Here is an 11,562-nt window from a genome sequence, read left to right on the forward strand (position 1 = left end):
GACGAGGCAGTCATGTGTTTGGGTTTACAAACAATGAGAAGGCAGAACAGAAAGACTATTTAAATACAGACACACAGGAAGTAGCTCTCTTTCAGGAAGCTAGGAGCACTGCAGGAGGTAAGATTTTAGCTCTGAGCTCTGACCTCTTGGCTTTCTCTTTTACATTGGTTCTGTGTTTCTTATTTTAATAAGACGGTTGGTTACATCTACAGACATGGCCTTGTTGAAGGGAGTGTGTTGCCCAGTATCTGTCTGTCTGTCTGTGTCTGTCTGTTCTCTCTCTCTCTCTCTCTCTCCCACCCTTTGGATCAGGATGTAGGTCTCAGCTCCTGCTCCAGTACCACGCTCCCCACCATGATGACAATGGACTGAACCTCTGAAACTGTAAGCAAATTCCCAATTAAATGCTTTCCTTCCTAAGAGTTGCCGTGGCCATGGTGTCTTTTCACAGAAATAGAACGGTGACTAAGACATTAACCTACTTTGCAAGTTCAGTGAAAACTCCTTTCTCAAAACGCCAAGGTGAGGGCTGAAGAGAGGGTTCAGGGGTTATCAGCAGTTGCAGCTCTTGCAAAGGATCTGGGTTTCGTTCCCAGCACCCACATGGTGGCTCACAGCCAACTCTAACTCCAGAACCAAGGTATATGATGCCCTCTTCTGGCTTCTGTGGACATCAGGCATGCACATGGTACACTTACATACATGCGGGCAAACATTGTTACAAAATAAAAAATAGAAACTTTTTAAAAAGCAAAGTAGACAGTGCCTAAGGAACGAAGCCCAAGGGTGATCTCTGGCCTCCATATTATGTACAGCTGTACACACACCAACACCCTCCACATACATGTACAGCTGCACACACACCAACACCCTCCACATACATGTACAGCTGCACACACACACCAACACCCTCCACATACATATACAGCTGCACACACACACCAACACCCTCCACATACATGTACAGCTGCACACACACACCAACACCCTCCACATACATGTACAGCTGCACACACACACACCAACACCCTCCACATACATGTACAGCTGCACACACACACCAACACCCTCCACATACATGTACAGCTGCACACACACACACCAACACCCTCCACATATATGTACAGCTGCACACACACCAACACCCTCCACATACATGTACAGCTGCACACACACACACACACCAACACCCTCCACATACATGTACAGCTGCACACACACCAACACCCTCCACATACATGTACAGCTGCACACACACCAACACCCTCCACATACGTGTACAGCTGCACACACACCAACACCCTCCACATACGTGTACAGCTGCACGCACACACCAACACCCTCCACATACATGTACAGCTGCACACACACACCAACACCCTCCACATACATGTACAGCTGCACACACACACCAACACCCTCCACATACAAGTACAGCTGCACACACACCAACACCTTCCACATACATGTACAGCTGCACACACACACCAACACCCTCCACATACATGTATAGCTGCACACACACACCAACACCCTCCACATACATGTACAGCTGCACACACACACCAACACCCTCCACATACATGTACAGCTGCACACACACACACCAACACCCTCCACATATATGTACAGCTGCACACACACCAACACCCTCCACATACATGTACAGCTGCACACACACACACACACCAACACCCTCCACATACATGTACAGCTGCACACACACCAACACCCTCCACATACATGTACAGCTGCACACACACCAACACCCTCCACATACGTGTACAGCTGCACACACACCAACACCCTCCACATACGTGTACAGCTGCACGCACACACCAACACCCTCCACATACATGTACAGCTGCACACACACACCAACACCCTCCACATACATGTACAGCTGCACACACACACCAACACCCTCCACATACAAGTACAGCTGCACACACACCAACACCTTCCACATACATGTACAGCTGCACACACACACCAACACCCTCCACATACATGTATAGCTGCACACACACACCAACACCCTCCACATACATGTACAGCTGCACACACACACCAACACCCTCCACATACATGTACAGCTGCACACACACCAACACCCTCCACATACATGCACAGCTGCACACGCACCAACCACACAGACACCAAAAACAAAATAAAAAAGTAATAAACAAACTTTGACTCCAGGGTTCCCAGGAAAATGCTACCAGCTGGACTCATACTTCCCTGAATCCTAGGAATGTGTAGCATGTTCCCAGTACCTCACTTTTAACTGCAGTATTGAATAAAATTAACAAGGCAGGTGGCCGAGTTTCCGAACATCTGTGGTCCTATCTATTGGATTAGAGCAAGTGACCGGGTGGGGAGAATTTCTCCTCTAGCTCTGATGACTTCAGGTATGTGCACCTGAGACTGTGCTGAATCCCATCATGCCACACTGCAGCATCATGTGATGCCTCAACACACACACACACACACACACACACACACACACACACACACACACACACACACACACACACCACTGTGGATCTTCTCTGCGTGACCTGGAACAGCACACATGAGCTCTCTGAGTCTGCTTTGGCTGGCATAGGGTTGGTTTTTGCGTCTCTAAAGATTCACCTACAATGCGTGCCCTGGCGGCTGTCATCACTGAGTCTCACTCCACTGCACAGAAACCACTGCCTGTCTATCTGTTCCTGACCATTTGGAACGGTCCCAGCTTTTGCTGATTTTAGGGGAAGCTGCATGAAACCCCTGCGCAATCTTCATGCTCAGGTCAGTCTGCTCTTCCCTGTGAACACCCAGGAGTCTGGCTCAGCATTGTCTTTAAGTTTTTCCTAGGGCATTCGGCATAAAAGGCTAACCTCGGAACACCCCTGCTTCTTGGCGCTCTCATTAGTGCCCACCCAAAGCCCTTCTGTGTTTTATTTATTGCCCTGTTTATGTATTTATTTATGAATTCCCTTTCATCCCCATTCCCCAGCATCCCTTCCTGGCCCTGCAATCCGGCATATCTGTGATGTGTGTCCAGGACTGCTACTTAGCAGGGGATCCAGGACCAAGAGACACTCTTGGGCATTTTGGTAGCCACCGGTACGTAACAACCAGTGTGCCACAGGTGGCGAATGCCATAAACGTGGCTCACCCAGCACAGCAGTTCACTGTATTGCCAGTTCAGCTCCACTACCTGATTTTTTAAAATAAACACCGGCCTATGTGGGAATGTATGCTGTCCACTTTTATTTAGCTTCTTTTATACATAACCTGTGCGATTAAAACTGATATCATTGGCATCGCTGGGCCTGGTATCACAAGCCTTTAATCCCAGTCCTCCAGAGGCCGAGGCAGGCAGATCTCTGTGAGTTTGTGACCAGCCTGGTCTGTATGTCAAGTTTCAGACTAGCCAAGGCTACACAGGAAGACTTGGTCTCAAAAATACAGTAATTAATTAATTAACTGATTAACTGATTAAAATAAAACAGATTTTCTTTCCTGGTTTGGGGCCTTTAGATCAAGTGTGGTATTATTAACAGTTTAAAAAGAGTATTCCTGATAAGGTAGATGAGATTAGTTAAAGTCTAAAGAGCAGAAACCTTGGGTTGTTGGGAAGGAAGGAATCCTACCTCAATTGAAAGTGTCTGGGCATTCATCATTCATTCATTCATTCATTCATTCATTCATTCATTCATTCATTCATTCTGGTGGCACCTGCCCTATGTTAGGGAGAAGTCTGGGTGTCACTTTATCAGAGATGGCCTTGTCCAGCCCCTGCCCCACCAGAGGAGTAGACACACCCTCCACCCTCATCCAGCTGTCTACCTCGTCCCCCGTCCCTCCTGTATCTAGGCCTTTCCTCCTCACCTGAAGTTCGTGAGGAGCCGTGACCTATATATTTCTTTCATCGATGTATTGCTCTGTAGATATTTTTGGTGTGAGGGATTTTTTGGAGAGAAGTGAAAGAAAACCATGAATAGACCAGACGCTGAACCTCTCCTCTGGGTCAGGCATATGTCATCTCATGAGGCATCCTCCCTCCCCCTTGAAAAGGAGGTGCAGAAATCTCCAGGGCTGCCCAGTGACTCACACAGACAAGTAGTTTGAATCTGAAACTATCCCTGTGGGACCCAAGACATACACCTCAACAGCATCTAATGGGCACTGAGAAGAAGCAAGGAGAGAACCGGGGCCCTGAGAGGAGGCTTCACACACTGCCACGGCACCTGAGGAGGTGCCAGGGTACTTGGTTAAAGACCATTTCCTTTTGAACTATTTTTGGTTTGAGCAGAAATAGTCCAAACTATTTCTGGGCTGTACTTTCTGAATGCTGCTGGTCGGCCACGTGGGCACTAGGATTTATATATAAAACCTATATAACAGGAAAGCTGTGAAAAAATTAGGTTAGTTCTTCCTTATTCTTTTCCAAGTTTTAAAAAATACTTTTTTTTAATGTGTGCGGATGTTTTGCCTGCACGTATGTCTGTACACCATGTGTGTGTCTTAACGTCTGTGGAAGCCAGAAGAGGGCATCAGATCCCCCTGGAACTGGAATTACAAACGGTTGTGAGCCACTGTGTGGGTCCTGGGTCCTGTGGAAGATCAGCCAGTGCTCGCCACCACTGAGCCATCTCGCCAGGCTCTGGATTTTTAAATGAACACCTTCACTTTTATAATACAAACAGATAAACAAAAAAATTAAAATTAGAAGAGAAGTCAGTCCATGGTACTTAGGCCAGGGCAGGGACACTAGCCCAGCTCTAGTGCCTAAGGAAGGGATGCTGTTCTCTTCTTTTCTTGGCTTGCAGCTGTAGCATGGATGGAAGGAATTTCTCTCTCCCAAGACTGTGAAGACTCCAATCAGGTCACAGAGCCCAAGTGTCTCATGAAACTCAAAGGACAGAGTGGGTGATGCAGGAGAGGTCATGGGGTGGTACAGGAGAGGTCATGGGGTGGTGCAGGAGAGGTCATGGGGTGGTGCAGGAGAGGTCATGGGGTGATGCAGGAGAGGTCATGGGGTGGTGCAGGAGAGGTCATGGGGTGATGCAGGAGAGGTCATGGGGTGGTGCAGGAGAGGTCATGGGGTGATGCAGGAGAGGTCATGGGGTGGTGCAGGAGAGGTCATGGGGTGGTGCAGGAGAGGTCATGGGGTGGTGCAGGAGAGGTCATGGGGTGGTGCAGGAGAGGTCATGGGGTGGTGCAGGAGAGGTCATGGAGTGGTGCAGGAGAGGTCATGGGGTGATGCAGGAGAGGTCATGGGGTGGTGCAGGAGAGATCATGGGGTGGTCCAGGAGAGGTCATGCTTATGATGGGATTTTTGTTGCCCCAACGATCGATCTTCTCGTACCTTCTGATGTCCTCATTTTCTTTATTTTCTGCCTGTTTCCAGCAGATACTAGAACCTTCCAGGGTCTTAACGAGGCTGGGCTGCTTAACAGGCCCTGCTGACTAATTTTATTGGCTGTTAAAACAGCTTTGGAAAAACTCTGAGTGCTGGAGTCAATGCTGTACAACGCACCACCTCTCCGCCACTCTGAACGCTTGCCCATACCTATTATGGTTGGGGACTCGCTGGCTGGAGCCCTTTTTGTAGAGGAAATGGGATCTTTGCTTTAAGAGGCATGACTGTGGGGCTTTTCCATGACTATAGCTATGATATCCACTTAGGAACATAAACCAGCCAGGCTCCCACCAAAACCATTCCCGTCACATGACTGACTGGCTGCTTTGAAAGCTTCCAAACACATTCTCAAGCCGATTTAGAAGTGGAAACTTAGGCCATTGCCTACGTGTGATGGCGAATCTTGGTTGTCAACTCGACTGCATTTGGAATCAACGAAAACCTGAGCTGCTGAGCGCTCCCCGGGGGGATTTTCTTGGTTGGACCATTTGTAGCTGGAAGACCCTGGGTGCGGCAGCACCTTCTGGTGGCAGCCTTGGTGAAAGGATACAGAGGTAGGAAATGGTTCTTTGCCTGTTCGCCCTCACTCTCACCGGCAGGTTCATCTACTCTGTTGCCAAGACATCCCTTCACCTGCATTAGCACCTCTTTCTTGGGGATTCCAGCACAGCCTGACGGCCCACAGCTCGTGAGGAATCTTCTAGGCCTTCAGCTACAGAGTGGAGCCGCATAGCCCTTGTTGGACTACCCAGATCACACACACCCTGAAAACTAATCAAATAACACCCTCAGCACACATACATATATATGCAGACATATACATACATATATATACGTATATATATATGTATTCTATCGTTTCTATTCCTGTACAAAACCTGACTAATTTACTAACGCCCATGCCCCTTTTCTGGTTTTTCAAAACTCTGTAGCCCAGGCTGGCCTCAAACACAGAGATCTATCTGCCTGTCTCTGCCTCCCAAGCGCCGGGATTGAAGGTGTGTGCCACATGTCCAGCTAAACCCTCTCTTTAAGGGAGATGAGGTATGCTCTGAGCACAAATGGGCAGTGACCAGGGGCAGAAGCTCTGGGGAGATGTCCCATTTGGGGAGGTGTCCCCTTTGGGGAGGTGTCCCATTTGGGGAGGTGTCCCTTTTGGGGAGGTGTCCCTTTTGGGGAGGTGTCCCTTTTGGGGAGGTGTCCCTTTTGGGGAGGTGTCCCACGTCAAGAGCAGCTGCCAAAGACAGCAATAAAGTGTGAGAATGTCTACATTGCGGGCAATCCAGCAGCTAGCTTTACAATCCCGGCACAGCTCCGAGCCCTTGAGGAAAGAGGCGTCAATCACTCCAGACTCACACTAGGTCAAAGACGTGCTTCGGAGACGGGACAACCAGTGAGGACAAGGACTTTGGAGCACCTGGACTCATCAGTCCCTTTTCATCCACACTGTGAACTGCCTTGATACTGTCCAAGGCTGCTGCTCTTCTCTTTGAAGGCACAATAGAAATTGATTTCAATCTATGTCAGACATGCAATAATAATAAAACAAAAGAAAATGAAAGCACTCCAAGTCCAAGAAAGAGCCATGTTCTGAGAGGAAATACATATTCTCATTGCTGCAATTTCTGTGTCTTTTCCTCTCTTTTTTGTTTTTTGTTTTGTTTTGTTTTTTGTTGTTTAGACAGAGACTCAAACTACCGCAGGGCTCTCCCCTCCCCTCTGCCCGTGCTGGGATTTCAGGTCCGAATGAATCAGTTTCTTAGCACACAGAATGGGTGATCCAGGTGCTGCTTCCCATGCTAGTCTGTGGGAAGACAGAAAAAAACAAATGTTAAAAACTCATATTTAGCACGCCTGAAATCTTTGTGATACAGAAGCTTGTTAGAGTGTAGGCCCTGATGGAGCAGGTCTGGGAGACACCCACCCAACATTCTAGGGAATTCCCAGGGAGGCCAATTCTGCTGGGAGCATGGTGATCGGGCAGGAATCTCAGCTGCTGAGGGTGGCCAGGGTGGTCAGAAAAAGATAGTGTGTGCTCCGTCACATAGCCAGACGACAACCGAATCTGACTGCACTGGGGGAGGGGGTGTTGTTGCTATTGTTGTTGCTATGGTTGGGGTGTTTGTCTGTCTGTCTGTTAGAAGTAGGGGAAACCCTTAAGTCGGTTCAGTTTGCCTTCACTGTGTTTCCTCATGGTCAGCATTCGACTCATTCCTTCCGGCTTACTCTACTGAATTAGAGATGACCAAGAAAAGCACTGTGCGGTGTATTTGAATGTTACCGCCTGCATTTTCCAGAATGGGTCTCGGCTGGCTCCACTGTTCCTTCTAGCGCCTTCGGTGAATCACAAACCTTTATTTTTATTTCCAGTAGTTTGGGTGGGCTGCCTAGGGCCCCTGCTGTGGCATGTCCCTGGTGAGCCTGGATTTAGCTGCACATCAACTCTCTTTGTGGTTCACAGTCCCTGAGCACCTGTCCTCTGCCTTCTGAGTTCTCAGGGCAGAGAATGGTCAGGATGGAGAATCTTTTTTTTTTTTTTTTTTTTTTTTTTTTACAATACCATTCAGTTCTACATATCAGCCACGGGTTCCCCTATTCTCCCCCCTCCCACTCCCTCCCCTTACCCCCAGCCCACCCCCCATTCCTACCTCCTCCAGGGCAAATCCTCCCCCCCCACCCCAGGACTGCGATCAACCTGGTAGACTCAGTCCAGGCAGGTCCAGTCCCTTCCTCCCAGACTGAGCCAAGTGTCCCTGCATAAGCTCCAGGTTTCAAACAACCAACTCATGCAATGAGCACAGGGCTTGGTCCCACTGCCTAGTTGCCTCCCAAACAGATCAAGCCAATCAACTGTCGCACCTATTCAGAGAGGATGGAGAATCTTTAGCACTCAGACAAAGGCATTCTAGCCACTTGGGATGAGACTAGAAAAGCTCACTGGGAAGGACCATTTGGGGATGCATCATGACAGACTGCCTGAGGACTGTATCTCCAGTTAACAGAGACATGAAGACTCGGAGGTTATCAGTGAGCTGCTGGTCAGAGAAAGCAGAATTCCCAAGGTCTGTTCTGCTCTAACCCCTGTGCATCACACATGGAGGTCATTATTACACATCGTCCAGCCAGACTGCCTACACAGGTGTATGCATAGCTTGGTGGCATGTGTGTACACCCTGTGGTGTGTGTGTGTGTGTGTGTGTGTGTGTGTGTGTGTGTGTGTGTGTGTGTGTGTGTGTCCAAGAAAGACAGAAGCACCTGGTCACAGAAAATGTTGCACCTCAAGGATACTTGTGCCAAAGAAGATTTCACTCGGTTTTTTTGTTAATTCTGAATAAGTGACATGAAGCAGTCTGTTGCTTTTTGCTATCACTGAGCATCATGACTGAGTAATTATAAAGAAAATAAACTTATTTCTCACCAAGTCAGAAGGCAGCCTCTGGGAAGACCCTCTTGCCTGGCCACCCCATGGTGAGGCCATCATCTCAGTGAGAGAATGAAGGGGCCAGGTTCGTCTTCTCTCTGGCGCTTGGCACTTGCACGGGAACCACCTGGAACCTCCCGCTAGGTAACTTCTTCCCCCAGCAAAGCTACCCTGGGGGTAGGTTCTCAGCTCCCGATCTTTGAAGGATGCACTCAAGACCATGGCAGCAGCCATACGGGAAAATTCATTGACGACACCAGAATGCTTGAGTTTGCTTTTGTAATGTAGGGCACAGGTGCACTATGACCACCAACTTATATGACATGACTTCCAACTTAAATTCAGGCTGCCACCCAGGTCCATGGGCCCAGACAGAACTCCCTCCATCTGATGTGAATGGTGCTCATTTCTAGTCTTGAAACAAATCCTAATTGTGTTCTCGGTCTGTGTGGGTTTGTGTGTGAAATAAAATCAACCCTGCTATAAAAAAAAAAAAAATCTGCATGTTCAAGCAAACAGTGATTTTTTTTCTTTCTTTGAGTTTGAAAGAATTAAGCCAATGGGTAGGAAGGAAGTTCCAACACTGGAAATTTGATTTGCATTCTGAAGAAAGCTGCCTTTGGAAAGATCTTAGGTATATCCGAGATAGAGCAAATGGCGTAAGCACAAACAGACACAACTTAGCAAGGTGGGACCAACAGACAGTTCCACGGCTGTGGCTGGCAGAGGAGTCTGTTCTCATCGGCTCTCGGAGTCAAGGAGCCCAGGGCACCCGGCACTCACTTCCAGATTTGCATTCTTTCCACTGGACAAATATTTGGAATCAGCCTCTCTTACAGAATGTCTTGTCATGACAAACACAGGCTTTGAAAATGCTAATAGAGACCCCAGAGATGGCTCAGCGGTTATGAGCACTGGCTGCTCTTCCAGAAGACCCAGGTTCTATTCCCAGCACCCACATGGTTGCTCACAACCTCTGTCACTCCAGCTCCACAGTATCTGATGCCCTCTTCTGGCCTCTGCGGGCACCAGGTGTGCACCTTTCGAGCCGGCTTCCATCCCCACTCTTTCTCCTACATCGTCTTGGAATTTTCCAACCTGACTTCACTTTGTCAAATGTCAGTCCAGTATCCCCGAGGCTGATGCTCCACTGTTGTTGGTTGTTTTTACTCTCTGCTCTTTTGGGGGACCCGCCACCCAGCTCCCAAAGAAATCAGGCACGGAAGCTTATTCTTAATTATAAATGCCCGGCCTTAGCTTGGCTTGTTTCTTGCCAACATTCCTTAATTTAAATTATGCCATCTACCTTTTCCCGTTCTCTTACCTCTGTAAATCTTACTCTTACTCCACAGCTTGCTGTGTAGCTGAGTGGCTGGTCCCTGGAGTCCTCCTCCTTCTCTCACTCCTTCTCCTTTTCCTCCCAGATTTCTCCTTCTATGTATTCGCTCTGCCTGCCAGACCTGCCCATCCTTTCTCCTGCCTCACCACTGGCTGTTCAACTCTTTATTAGACCATCAGGTGTTTTAGACAGGCACAGTAACACAGCTTCACAGAGTTAAACAAATGCAACATAAACAAAAGTAACATACACACCTTAAAATAATGTTCTCCAACACTCCACCCTGGTAATGCTCTCCTTCCTGGAGTGTTCCTCTTGGTTGCTTTCTTTAGGGTTCATTCCACATGGAGAGCTTGTCATTCTCCATCTCACAGAGACTCTCCACCTCTGGAGCCCTAAGTAATGTGTGATCCTAAACTGCCCTCTTTTTGAGGGTTTTGACAGCCACCTTTAGAACCTGGATTCCAAATGCCAAGCTCTAGCTCAGAATTTCTTCCAGGCTTCAACCCGAACACTCAGTTGGTGCTGACATGTGTACTCAGTATTCAACCTCCCCAATGAAGCCCTTGTCCCACCCATGCTCTGGCTGCCCAGATGGAAACAGCACTGGACACAAGCCCATTTCCTCTTAGAGCTTACATCCAGTTCCATGAACATCTGGTCCACTGATTCCAGAATGCTGTTAGCCACCCACCCAGGGCCAACATGCTCTGAAGCAATCTGTAAACAACACAAGAAGGAAGAAATCAAGAATTCTATTGTAAGGAGCTGGAAAGGTGGCTCAGTGGTTAAAAATACTGACTTATCTTACAGAGGACCTGTGTTCAGTTCCCAACACCCCATGGCAGCTCCCAACCACCTGCAATGCCAGTTCCACATGACTCAACACCCCTCTCTGGCCTCTGTGAACACCTGCATGTACCTGGTGAGCACAAACATAAATTTAAAACTAAGTAGATAAATCTTTTTTATTTAAAAATAATTATACTTCAGGGTGCCAGAGAAATGGCTGGGTAGAGATGCCTAGCACATTTCCCTCCAAACAAAGGACCCAAACAGAGAAAAACAAAAGCTGTTTTGCTGGAGTGTTTATGGAAGAGTCCTGGGGTGCAGTGGCGATGTAGCAGTGATGCCAGGGAGCACAGAGACACACAGTGACCTGACAAATAAGGGCACTAAGCCACTGCCCTTCTGTCTCTCTAGATAACTGCAAGCTGGTGTCGTAAGAGGAAGCAGGTAGCCACAGCTGTGCCCCACGTAGCACTGGCTTCAGAGCCTGCATCTGTGTCCCTTATGGCACAGGTAGCTGAGCACTGGCTTCAGGGGCCACGTGTGTGTCCCCTATGGCATGGGCAGCTGGAAAATTGGCTACAGAAAAGTCTTTAGCCC

The sequence above is a fragment of the Peromyscus maniculatus genome, chromosome 16 (assembly GCF_049852395.1).
Source record: "Peromyscus maniculatus bairdii isolate BWxNUB_F1_BW_parent chromosome 16, HU_Pman_BW_mat_3.1, whole genome shotgun sequence".
Lineage (NCBI taxonomy): Eukaryota > Metazoa > Chordata > Mammalia > Rodentia > Cricetidae > Peromyscus > Peromyscus maniculatus.